Raw genomic sequence first — 12,868 nt, 5'->3', positions numbered from 1 at the left:
AAGTGTAGATCAAAGATGGTTTGATTTCAGTTCCCAGGAGAGCCTGTTTTAGAATGGAAAGTGTCACGACCCCAAACCCGGACCCGATCGTGATGGCGCCTCTCGTAAAGACAAGGCCAGCCGACACATTTCCAATCCAGTTTTTAAGCAATTAACAATAAGAACTTAGTCTTAAACATGATATAAATTCAAAAGCAAGCAGTGACAATACAAAACAATTCGTGGAATACAACCCAACACAGCTCGATACCGGGGTGTCACTAGTCATGAACATCTAAAAATCCGGAATAAGATAAGAAAGTCTACATAGTTCAATACAAATCTAAAACAAAGAGAAATAAGATAAGGGAAGAAGCTCTAGGCTGCGAACGCCGACAACTACCTAGAGAATCTTTGGATCCGCATGAGCTGGAAAGATCAACACTCGGTAGACCAGATGCGCCTGAATTTGCACATAGGGTGCAGGGAGTAAAGTGAGTACTCCAACTCAGTGAATCCGTACAGATATGTAAAATCATTAAAGTTCAGTTTAAACTTCAGGAAATACCTTTTCAACAATTGAACAGGTAAATGACAAACAAATAAGAAAAATAAACACATAAAGGTTCGCCCCTCGGGCACAATGTCAACAAATCTTCCCCCGGGCAATATCTTAGAATAATACCAGCCCCTCGGGTTATATCTCATATCACAATGGGTACCCACGCTCACTGGGGGTATGCAGACTCCTGTAATGGCCCCTTACGTCCCAAGCGCAATATCAAACCATCTCGTGGCATCATCAGTAGGCTCTCGGTCTCATATCAACAAGCCATCTCGTGGCGTACATATCTCAGGCCCTCAGCCACATACTCATAGTCCGGTGTTTCCTCACAACATAGGCCCTCGGCCTTACTCAGTCAAAATCCTCACAAGTCACTCGGGCAATAGTAAAACATGATTCTCAGCTCAAATATCATTTAAAAGATCATTTAAGTGTTAAAATAGAGTTAACATGGCTGAGTATGAAAACAATGGAATATAACATGACTGAGTTCAAGTATAAAGTCAAAATAGTGAGGAAATATCAATAAAAATCCCATAAGGGTTCAAATAGTCAGCACGAGGCCCAAATATGGCGTTCAGCCCAAAACATGATGTTCCCAAATAGATTTCAGTCAAATACGCGGTAAAATAGTCATTCGGGATGGACTAAGTCACAATCCCCAACAGTGCACAACCCCACACTCGTCATCAAGCATGTGCGTCACCTCAATATATCACAATGACGTGCAATCCGGGGTTTCATACACTCAGGACATCATTTACAATCATTACTCACCTTAATTCGGTCAAATCTCTAGCATACGACGCCTTTGCCCCTCGAATCGGCCTCCACTCACGTCGAATCTATCCAAAATCAGAACCACGACGTCAAAATATGCTAAGGAAACGAAGCCCAAGTGAAAATATTCAATTTACAACAAAAATCTCGAAGTTACTAAAACCCGACCCCCGGGCCCACGTCTCGGATTTTGATAAAATTCCCATCAATGGATTCCTTATCACTCCCCAAGTTCATTCATACTAAAAGCATCAAAATCCATCCACAAATGACCCCTCAAATCCCAAATTCTAGGCCTCAAATTTCAAGCGCTAGTTCTTCAATTTTAGGCTTAATTTCCATGATTAATTAGGTAGATTTTACACTAGAATTGAGTTTTAGGTCCATGAATCTTACCTCCAAGTGAATCCCCTTGAATCCCTCTTCAATCCTCTTCAAAAAGCTCCAAAAATGATCAAAAATGGTGGAAATAAACCCCAAAATCGCGGACAGGACGACTATTTAAACATTCTGCCCAGGCCTGAAATCCTTCTTCGCGAACGCGGTCAACGCCTCGCGTTTGCGAAGCACAAACCAACTTTGACCAAAAACTTCCTCTTCGCGATCATGACCTTCCCATCGCGAACGCGATGCTTTCCTTAGACCACTCTTCGCGATCGTGTTACCCCTCTCGCGAACGCGATGAATAAAATACCTCAAGTTCAGCTAACCAAATTCCTCTACGTGAATGCAGTCCACTTCACGCGATGACCAAACATTCTGCCCTTTGAGAACGCGGAGCTTTCCTCGCGAACGCGAAAGCTTAAATCCCAGCCTTCATCAACTGACCCTTCGCGAACACGTGGACCCACTCGCAAACGCGAAGGTCTAAATCTTCTGCAACACACAACAGCTTTCTGCAATTCTAAACATTATAAAATGGTCCGATTGACCACGCGAAACTCACCCGAGGCCCCGGGACCTCAACAAAACATACCAACATATCCCATAACCTCATTCAAACTTGTTCCAACCTTCGAAACGCTCAAAACAACATCAAAACACCAAATTCGCATCGGATTCAAGCCTAAGAATTCCAAATTCTTCTAAATCACGCTTTTGATGAAAAACCCAACCAAACCACATCCGAATGACCATAAATTTTGCACAAACATCCCAAATGACACAACAGAACTACTGCAACTCTCGGAATTCCATTCCGACCCCTATATCAAAATCTCACCTATCAATCGGAAATCGCCAAAAATCCAATTTCGCCAATTCAAGCCTAAATCTACTCCGAACCTCCAAAACTCATTTCAATCATGCTCCTAAGTCCCAAACCACCTCCCGGAGCTATCAGAACTCACATCCGAGCCTTCTAACCCATAAGTCAACATCTGGTTGACTTTTCCAACTTAAGCTTCCTCAAAAGAGACTAAGTGTCTCAAACCTTACCAAATCCTTTTTGAACTCGATCCAACCAACCCGATAACATATAGAATTTGTCTACACAAAGAAATAAGAAGCATAAATGGGGAAAACGGAGTGGTAACTCATGAGACAACTGGCCGAGTCGTCATAGAAAGGTAATACAGCATCACCAAGAGGTAAATTTATCTCCTATCTCAAGGCAAGGAAGATGATTTGAAAGGACTATATTTATCATTTAGTTCGGGTTTGGGTTGTGGAAGTAGAGTTACCAACCATTTAGTCCCTCCATGTGGTTAATGAGTTTCCCAATGTTTTTTCCGATGAACTTTAGGGTTTTCCACTAAAGCGAAAAATTGAGTTGCTATTGACCTACTACTAGATACGCATCCAATATCCATTTCTTCCTTGTAGAATGACCCCATAGAGCTAAAAGAGTTGAAGGAACAACTAAAGAATTTGCTTGAAAATGGCTTTATCAGACCTAGTACATCACCATAGGGAGCACATGTGTTATTTGGGAGGAAGAAAGATGGTTCCTTACGGATATGTATTGATTATAGACAGTTGAATAAGGTGACGGTCAAGAATAAGTACTCTTTCCCGAGGATTGATGATTTATTTGATCAGTTGCAAGGTGCCAAGTGTTTTTAAAAGATAGACTTAAGGTCCAGGTACCATCAGGTAAGTGTTAAAGAGGAAGATATTCCAAAGACAACATTCAAGACCAGATATGGGCATTTTGAGTTTCATGTCATGTCGTTCGGTTTGACCAATGCCCAGCAGTATTCATGGATTTGATGAACCATGTGTTCAGACCTTTTTCAGATTTGTTCGTAATTGTATTTATCTATGATATATATGTTATATTATCGTTCAGAGGCTGAGCATGCAGATCACTTGTGTATTGTGCCCAGAGTTATACAAAAAGCGAAGTTGTATGCAAAATTCTCTAAATGTGAATTCTTATTGAACTCTGTAGCTTTCCTTGGGCATATCATTTCGGGTGAAGGCATCCGGGTCACAAAACATTGAGGCAGTGAAGACTTGGCCTAGACCCACAACACCAACGTAGGTTCGTAGCTTCTTCGTTTGGCAGGCTATTACAAGAAACTTGTAATGGAATTTTCCTCTCTTTTAGCACCTTTGACCAAAGTGGTATGTGGTGTCTCGCTTGATGTTCCGAAATAACATAAGGAAATCTATGGTGCAAGCAAGTTGAAGAAAGGTTGCGAATAAGTATAAATAGATATGTGTAGGTTGCAATCTAAAGTATAGTAGAGCAACAAGGTTTTAGGAAGACAAGAGGAAGGATAAGAAAAGATGAGTGAAAAGGTGACGAGAATTGATAAGTCCTTGGGGTTAAGCTCATAAGAGAGCTGATGGTTTCTCTAAGTTATAGAAGGTTCAGTATAGTCTGAATGAACTCAAAGGAGTCTAAGACTAGTAGTGTTTAGAATAGATGAAATGCTGCCCTGGTAGTGGAATAAGGGTATAATTGTGATGGATAAAGGATGAAGTTTGGGCCTTCGAAGAGGGGAATTTCATGAATGGTAAAAGACTAGAATACCCATGTAAGTTAACTCAAAAGGGAGTTAAGTTTAAATGGACCGATGCTTACGAACAGAGTTTCCAAGAATTAAAGGACAGATTAACTTCAGCACCGGTTCTACCGCTCCCAAAAGGGACCGATGGTTATGTTATCTATTGTGATGCTTCAGGTGTTGGATTTGGGTTGTGTGTTGATGCAGAGGTTGTAGCTTATGCTTCTAGACAACTAAGAAAGCACGGGAAGAATTACCCAACCCACGATTTAGAGTTAGCTGCAATGATTCATGCACTAAAGATGTGGAGGCACTACTTGTATGGCATTTATGTTGATATCTATACGGATTATAAGAGCCTCCAGTATATCTTCAAGCAAAAAGGGATTGAATTTACGTCCAAGGAGATGGTTGGATCTACTTACAGACTATGATATTGATATTTTATACCATCCAGGGAAGGCGAATATAGTAGCCGATGCCCTCAGTCGTAGATCTATGGGTAGCTTGTCATAATTACAGCCAGGAAATAGGGGAATAGCCCATGAGATTCATCAGCTAGCTAGTCTTGGAATTCGGTTACTGACTCAGGTGATATTAGAATTACTATTCAGGATATGACAACACCATCTTTAGTAACTGAAGTGAAGGAACACCAGTACGAGGATCATGTGTTAGTTTATTATAGGGATACCACCCCTTAAAAGGAGAAGACACCGTTTGAAATTACAAGAAGATGAGGTCCTCAGATATCCAGGATGATTATGTGTCCCTAATGTTGCAGGGCTGCGTTGGCAGGTTATGCGAGAATCTCACTATTCTCATTATTCTATCCATCCAGGAGCGACAAAGATGTATCATGATATCAGGGAAGTATATTGGTGGGGAGATATGAAATAGGATATAGCGAAGTTTGTTGCCCAGTGTCCTAACTGTCAGCAAGTTAAGATTGAGCACCAAAAAAAAACCCGTGGATTATTGCAGGCTATGGAAATTATAACTTGGAAATGGGAAGTAATCAATATGGAGTTCATTGTAGGCTTACCTTGTACCTAGCATAAGTTCGATTCAATATGGGTAATTGTTGATAGGCTTACAAAGTCAACCCATTTTCTGCCCGTTAGGACTACATATTCTGCAGAGGATTATGCAAGGCTTTATATTAAGGAGATAATATGAATGCATGGTGTCCCTGTATCTATTATCTCGAATAGAGGAGCTCAATTTCCAGCTAACTTCTAGAAGCCGTTCGAAAAGGGGATTGGGGACTCAAGTAAGTCTTAGTACAGCATTTCATCCCTAGACAGACGGACGGGCTGAGCGTACTATTCAAACACTTGAGGATATGTTACGATCTTGTGTGATAGACTTCAAAGGTAGCTGGGATGATCATCTGTTGCTTATTGAGTTCGCATATAATAATAGCTACCATTCAAGTATTCAAATGGCTCCATACGAAGCTCTTTACAGACGAAAAGTGTAGATCACCTATAGGGTGGTTTGATATTGGGAAAACTATGTTAGTAAGACCAGAATTGGTACAACAGGCAATCGAGAAAATTAAGCTTATACAGGAAAGGCCATTAGTTGCTCAAAGCCGTCAGAAGTCTTATGTGGATAATCGATGGCGAAACTTGGAATTTCAGGTTGATGACTGGGTATTCCTAAAGGTATCACTGATGAAAGGTGTCATGAGGTTTGGAAAGAAAGAAAAACTTAGCCCTCGGTACATTGGACCATATAAGATCATACGCAAGGTAGGCCATGTAGCATATGAGTTAGACTTGCCTTTGGACTTGGAGTCTGTACATCCAGTCTTTCATGTGTCTATGCTCCATAAATGTATCGGAGATCCTTCCAGAATCGTGTTAGTTGGTGACATTCAGGTTATAGAGCAGCTATCATATGAAGAAACTCCCATTGCTATATTAGACAGACAGATTCAGAGATTGAGAACTAAAGACGTAGCTTCGGTGAAAGTACTTTGGAGAAACAAAAATTTGGAAGAAATGACTTGGGAGGCCGAGGAGGATATGAAGTCTAGATATTCCTACTTATTTCTTGCTCCAGAGAAGGGTCCGACTGAGACGTCACAACCTTCAGGTACGTGTATGGATTCTTGTGTTAGTTATTGTCATTGGCCATTATTGATGATTGTGGTCCGATGTGACATTGAATTATTGAGTTTCTACAGGAAAGGTTGGTAGTTGTATTGTACAAAAGTGACTCTACCAAGGTTATATAGATCTCGGAGGATTAAACATTCGGGTACGAATGTTTCTAAGGGGGGAAGGATGTTACATCTCGCGTTTTCGTACGTTAAAGTTTTATCTTAAGTTAATCGACGTAGACTCGGGGATGAGATTATCTTAAGGTTAACGTATTTATGGTATTTATAACAAGCGATAAGTAAGTGTCATGAAGGATAAAGGGTGCACGAATTAAAGAAAACGAGTTTCGTTGAAGGTAGCCGATTTGGGATAAAATACGGGTCGAGCGATAATAACCGATAATTATGGACTAGTACCATGCAAAGTACCATATAACCACGGTAGTATGATATATAAAGTATATTAAAAATAAATAGAATTTTAAGTAAGTTGAGATAATTTTTAATTATGCGGGTAATTGGTTAATTACCAAGTAACGGGACATTACCTAAATAAGTAGTAAATTATCAGATAAGACCAAATCCCCCCCCCCCGCCCCCCAAATAAAACGTGGCAGTAACCTACTCTTGATACAAAATGACTAAGTAGTTATATGATATTAGGTGGCAATCTAACAAAATTCATTACATAAGTTGAGTTAGTGTCATATATATCTATAACTACTTTTCTATCCATTGTAGACTTTTCATTTGATCAGCATCCAATTGATATATAATTGAGCAGGATAGTGATGATGCATTAAGAGATTGTTTTGTAAGAATTAATAATACAACAAGGAGAAGAACGTATAGATGTAGGCTATAGTGCTGTCAAGAGGATACAATAATCTGGGAATCATAACCTCAAATTGCACTTCTCAGTAGACATTTTTGTTGGCAACGAAAGATCAAAATGTTCTCAAACTAGGCGCTGGCGCTAAGGCTAAATCCAACCAAGAATATTATATGAATTTTTCCCTACTCCAGGTATGTTAAGGCCATCCCTTCTTTCTTTTGGCATGTACCAAATTACACAAAAGAAACGAGCAAATGCACAGTTTACATAAATGACTCTGTTCATAGAAATACTAGGGGTCTCTATGTTCTTGATTCCCCGTGTGACATGTTATTATATCTTCTGTTCATGGGTCTCAGAATAATACACAGTTTAAAAAGTTTATCCGAAAGGAATATTGAGATTATTATATATTTTTCATGCATTTCATTCATTTATACATGTGCATTGATCCATGACCAGGCGGCATTATATACGCGTATATATATGTATATGGGATATATATATTTATATGGGATATGGGAAAAGTGTTACGACGCTATATACACACCACCACCTGATCAGTTGGTATATGTTGATGATGTTGCACACAGTGGCCGAGACGATATGATGGGATGCCCTCAGAGGCTTGATGATATTATGTACACATATACCTATGCATGACACGACGTTTATATGCACGTGCATGACATTATAAATGTTTCTGAATTTACGAAGTTATTTAGATTGATAGATGGATTTCTTTGTTCCATGTTTCATCTATGACTTTTATGTACTGATTTTCATGCCTTACATACTCAGTACATTTTTCGTACTGACGCTCTATTTCACGGGGCCTGCGTTCATACCCGCAGGTGCAGGTAGGCAAGTTGATAGTTCCCCATCTTAGTATCCTTGATCAGCGAGAGTTAGCGCGCTCCACTTGATCCGGAGCTACTTTTGATTTTGATACGAAATGCTTGTATGTATATATGGGTATGACATGGCTCAGTCCCGTCTTTGTACAGTTGTATTTCGATTAAAGGTTTGTAGACAGTTATGTATAGTTGGATAGTATGTGGCCTTGTCGACTTTCAGTTATGGGTATATAGTTGTCTATAGCGGCCTTGCCCGCTCGCCCACTGTATTCCACATATATATGTACATATGCCTTTTGGGCAGGTTTCCTTCATATATATTATCCTCGTAATTCAGCAGATGTTAATTAGGTTTATAGCTTAGATGCATGCTTAGGGGTGTTTGATAGGTAGGACTGGGGCACCCGTCGTTGTCCATCGGTTTGGGTCGTGATACCTTTGTAGATTGCTTTGCTGGTTATCATCAGATTTGGATAGATGAAGAAGACACAGAGAAAATAGCCTTGTGTACTGCTACAAAATGATGGCATTCGGTCTAAAGAACGCTGGGGCCACCTATATGAGAGCCATGATGACCATCTTCCATGATATGATACACAAGAAAATAGAGGTGTAAGTTGACAATGTCATCATCAAATCCAAGAGGGACACATATCACATAGCAGACTAGAGGAATTTCTTTGACATATAAGGAGGTAAAATTTAAAATTGAACCCCACAAAATGTGCAGTCGGGGTTCCTGCAGGAAAATTATTGGGATTCATTGTCAGCCACCGGAGAATCGAGTTGGACCCGTCAAAAGTTAAGGCTATCCAAGAATTACCACCACCAAAGAGCAAGAAGGACGTGATGATCTTCCTGGGGTGCCTCAACTATATCAGCCGCTTCATAGCACAGTCCACGGTAATATGTGAACCCATCTTCAATATATTGAGGAAGGATGCTGAAACCAGCTGGACTGAAGATTGTAAAAGGGCTTTGACAAAATTAAGGAATACCTGTCCACGCCACCAGTCTTAGTCCCGCCAGAACCTGGAAGACCTTTGCTACTTTTGTCCATACTAGATGAGGCTTTCGGCTATGTTTTGGGACAACATGACGAGATAGGAAGAAAGGAGCAAGCCATATATTACTTGAGTTAGAAGTTCACACCTTACGAAGCATGGTATTCTCTACTAGAACGCACTTGATATGCTTTGACATGGACACCTCAGAAATTGAGGCATTACTTCTGTGCTTACACCACATACCTCATATTTAGAATGGACCCTCTGAAGTACATCTTTCCATGCCTACTGGGAAGTTAGCTAAATGGTAAATACTGTTAAGTGAGTTCGATATCATCTATATAGCTCAGAAGGGAGTCAAAGGACAAGCATTGGCAGACCATCTTACTGAAAATCCTGTGGGAGGAGAATACAAACCGCTGAAAACGTATTTTCCTGACGAAGAAGTGTCATTCGTAGGAGAGGACATTGTTGAAATCTATGATGGTTGGAGAATGTTCTTCTACGGAGCTGCCAATTTCAAGGAGTGGGTATTGGAGCGGTTTTGGTATTAGAGATAGGTCAATATTATCCGGTATCCGCAAAGCTTAGGTTTTCGTGCACCAACAATATGGCAGAATATGAGGCTTGCATCATGGGGCTCAATTTGGCCATCGATATGAATATACAAGAGTTGCTGGTAATTGGTAATTCGGATCTTCTGATACATCAGGTTCAAGGAGAATGGGCTACGAAAAACACCAAGATACTACCATACTTGTATCATGTGCAAGAATTGATGAAAAGGTTCACAAAGATAGAATTCAAACATGTGCCCAGAATTCAAAATGAGACGCACTAGCCACCTTGTCATCAGTGATACAACATCCAAACATGAATTTCATCGATCCCATCCTAGTGAGGATCCATAATCAATCGGCTTACTGTGCTTATGTTGAAGAAGAAACAGATGGAAAACCTTTGTTCCACGATATCAAAGAATATTTGACAAAGGGAGAATAACCAATACAGGCAAACCATACTCAGAAACGCACACTACGGAGGCTGTCCAATCACTTCTTCCAAAACAAAGAAACCCTATATAGAAGAACTCCTGATCTGGGATTTTTGAGGTATGTTGATGCAAAAAAGGCTTCCAAATTACTCGAGGAGATACATGCCGGAACTTGCGAACCATATATGAATGGTTTTACTCTAGCCAAAAAGATACTCAAAGCGGGATATTTTTGGATGACCATGGAAACAGATTGCATCTGGTACGTCCAGAAATTCCACCAATGCCAGATACATGCATACACGATAAGGGTACCACAAAATGAACTCAATGCAACAAGTGCACCTTGGCCTTTTGCTGTCTGGGGAATGGATGTCATCGGTCCGTTCGAGCCTACCAATTATAATGGGCACAGGTACATTTTAGTGGCCATCGATTACTTCATAAAATGGGTGGAGGCTGCATCTTACAAAGCTGTAACCAAGAAAGTCATCGCAGATTTTGTCAGGGATTGTATTGTTTGTCGATTTGGGGTTCTTGAGTCCATCATCACTGATAATTCCACCAATATCAATAGTGATCTAATGAAATCCATGTGTGAAACCTTCAAAATCAAGCACAAAAACTCTACAGCATACAGGCCTCAAATGAACGGAGTTGTGAAAGTTACCAACAAGAACATCAAGAAGATACTAAGGAAGATGGTAGAAAATCACAAACAATGGAACGAGAAGTTACCTTTTGCCCTATTGGGGTACCGTACCATAGTCCGCATATCAACTGGGGCAACTCCCTATTTATTGGTTTATGGTACCGAAGCTGTTATTCTAGTCGAGGTAGAAATTCCTTCTTTAAGGATCATACAAGAAGCCGAACTCAGTGATGCATAATGGATAAGGAGCCACTATGTGCAACTAGCCCTCATAGATGGAAAAAGAATGAATGCAGTATGTCACGGTCAGCTTTATCAGAATAGAATGTTCAGAGCTTTTAACAAAAGGGTCAAACCAAGACAATTCGCACTGGGGCAGCTGGTGCTGAAGCGGATCTTCCCACATCAGGATGAAGCCAAGGAAAATTTTCACCCAACTGGCAAGGTCCCTACATGGTTCACAAGGTACTAATAGGAGGATCACCCATACTTGCAGAAATGGACGGAGAAATTCGGCCAAAACCTATCAATTCAGATGCAGTCAAGAGGTACTATGCTTGACCTGATTTCTGTTTAAGAGGGGATACGTAGGCAGCCCTGTGAGTTCGTTCATATCTTAATAAAATCTTCATTTCCCTCTGAACCAGAAACTGTGGCAGAATTTTGAGGAGGACCCTCAAAATTCCAAAACACGTCCAGCCGACGCCATCATATGCAAGACAGTCAAAAATGCATTTACACTAGGGCAGAATTTTGAGGAGGACCCTCAAAATTCTAATGCAAGGAAGCCACAATGTCTCTAAAAGTGTTACAGTCATTAGTTCACCTAATTTACCTAATAATATATACCACTATGTTTTATAAAATGATTCTATTTCGTCAATAAATGCACATTTTCGAAAACTTCATTTCTGTGACAGCCAGGTGTTACGCAAGGCAACTCGAACAGGGCCTCTAGAGCAAAGAAAAGCAGAACAAGCGCACAAAGGAACGAACCAACCTCCCACAAAACTCACAATTTTTCTTTGAATGAAGGGACAAGGAATAACTACAAGTACGTACAACTTAAATCATCACCTTCATAACAACTGAACCGCCAAGCGCAAATATATCTCCAGCTAAGAAATATTCTGCTCCTATTTGTTATTTGTCCATTGAATAAGGCTAAGCATTGCCTTCTCTCTGCATGCGACTAAGCCCTGTCTCAAATCTTGCATGAGGCTAAGTCCTGCCTCCATATTTGCAAAAGGCTAAGCATTGTCTTCTCCTTGCACGAGACTAAGCCCTGTCTCAAATCTTGCATGAGGCTAAACCCTGCCTCCATATTTGCATAAGGCTAAGTAGTGCCTTCTCTCTGCACGAGACTAAGACCAGTCTCAAATCTTGCATGAGGCTAAGCCATGCCTCCGTATTTGCATAAGGTTAAGCATTGCCTTCTCTCTTCATGCGACTAAGCCCTGTCTCAAATCTTGCATGAGGCTAAGTCCTGCCTCCATATTTGCATAAGGCTAAGCATTGTCTTCTCCTTGCACGAGACTAAGCCCTGTCTCAAATATTGCATGAGGCTAAACCCTGCCTCCATATTTGCATAAGGCTAAGTAGTGCCTTCTCTCTGCACGAGACTAAGACCTGTCTCAAATCTTGCATGAGGCTAAGCCATGCCTCCGTATTTGCATAAGGTTAAGCATTGCCTTCTCTCTGCATGAGACTAAGCCCTGTATCAAATCTTGCATGAGGCTAAGTCCTGCCTCCATATTTGCATAAGGCTAAACATTTCCTTCTCCTTGCACGAGACTAAGCCCTGTCTCAAATATTGCATGAGGCTAAGCCTTGCCTCAATATTTGCATAAGGCTAAGCATTGCCTTCACTCTGCACGAGACTAAGCCATGTCTCAAATCTTGCATGAGGCTAAGCCCTGCCTCCATATTTACATAAGGCTAAGCATTGCCTTCTCTCTACATGAGACTAAGCCCTGTCTCGAATCTTGCATGAGGCTAAGCACTACCTCCATATTTGCATAAGGCTAAGCATTTCCTTCTCTCTGCATGAGACTAAGCTCTATGTCAAATCTTGCATGAGGCTAAGCCCTACCTCCCTTTTATTGCATGAGACTAAGCATTGTCTCCCTTTCTTG

The sequence above is a fragment of the Nicotiana tabacum genome, chromosome 18 (assembly GCF_000715075.1).
Source record: "Nicotiana tabacum cultivar K326 chromosome 18, ASM71507v2, whole genome shotgun sequence".
In the NCBI taxonomy this organism is placed as follows: Eukaryota; Viridiplantae; Streptophyta; class Magnoliopsida; order Solanales; family Solanaceae; genus Nicotiana; species Nicotiana tabacum.
Note: the sequence above shows the minus strand (reverse complement) of the source record.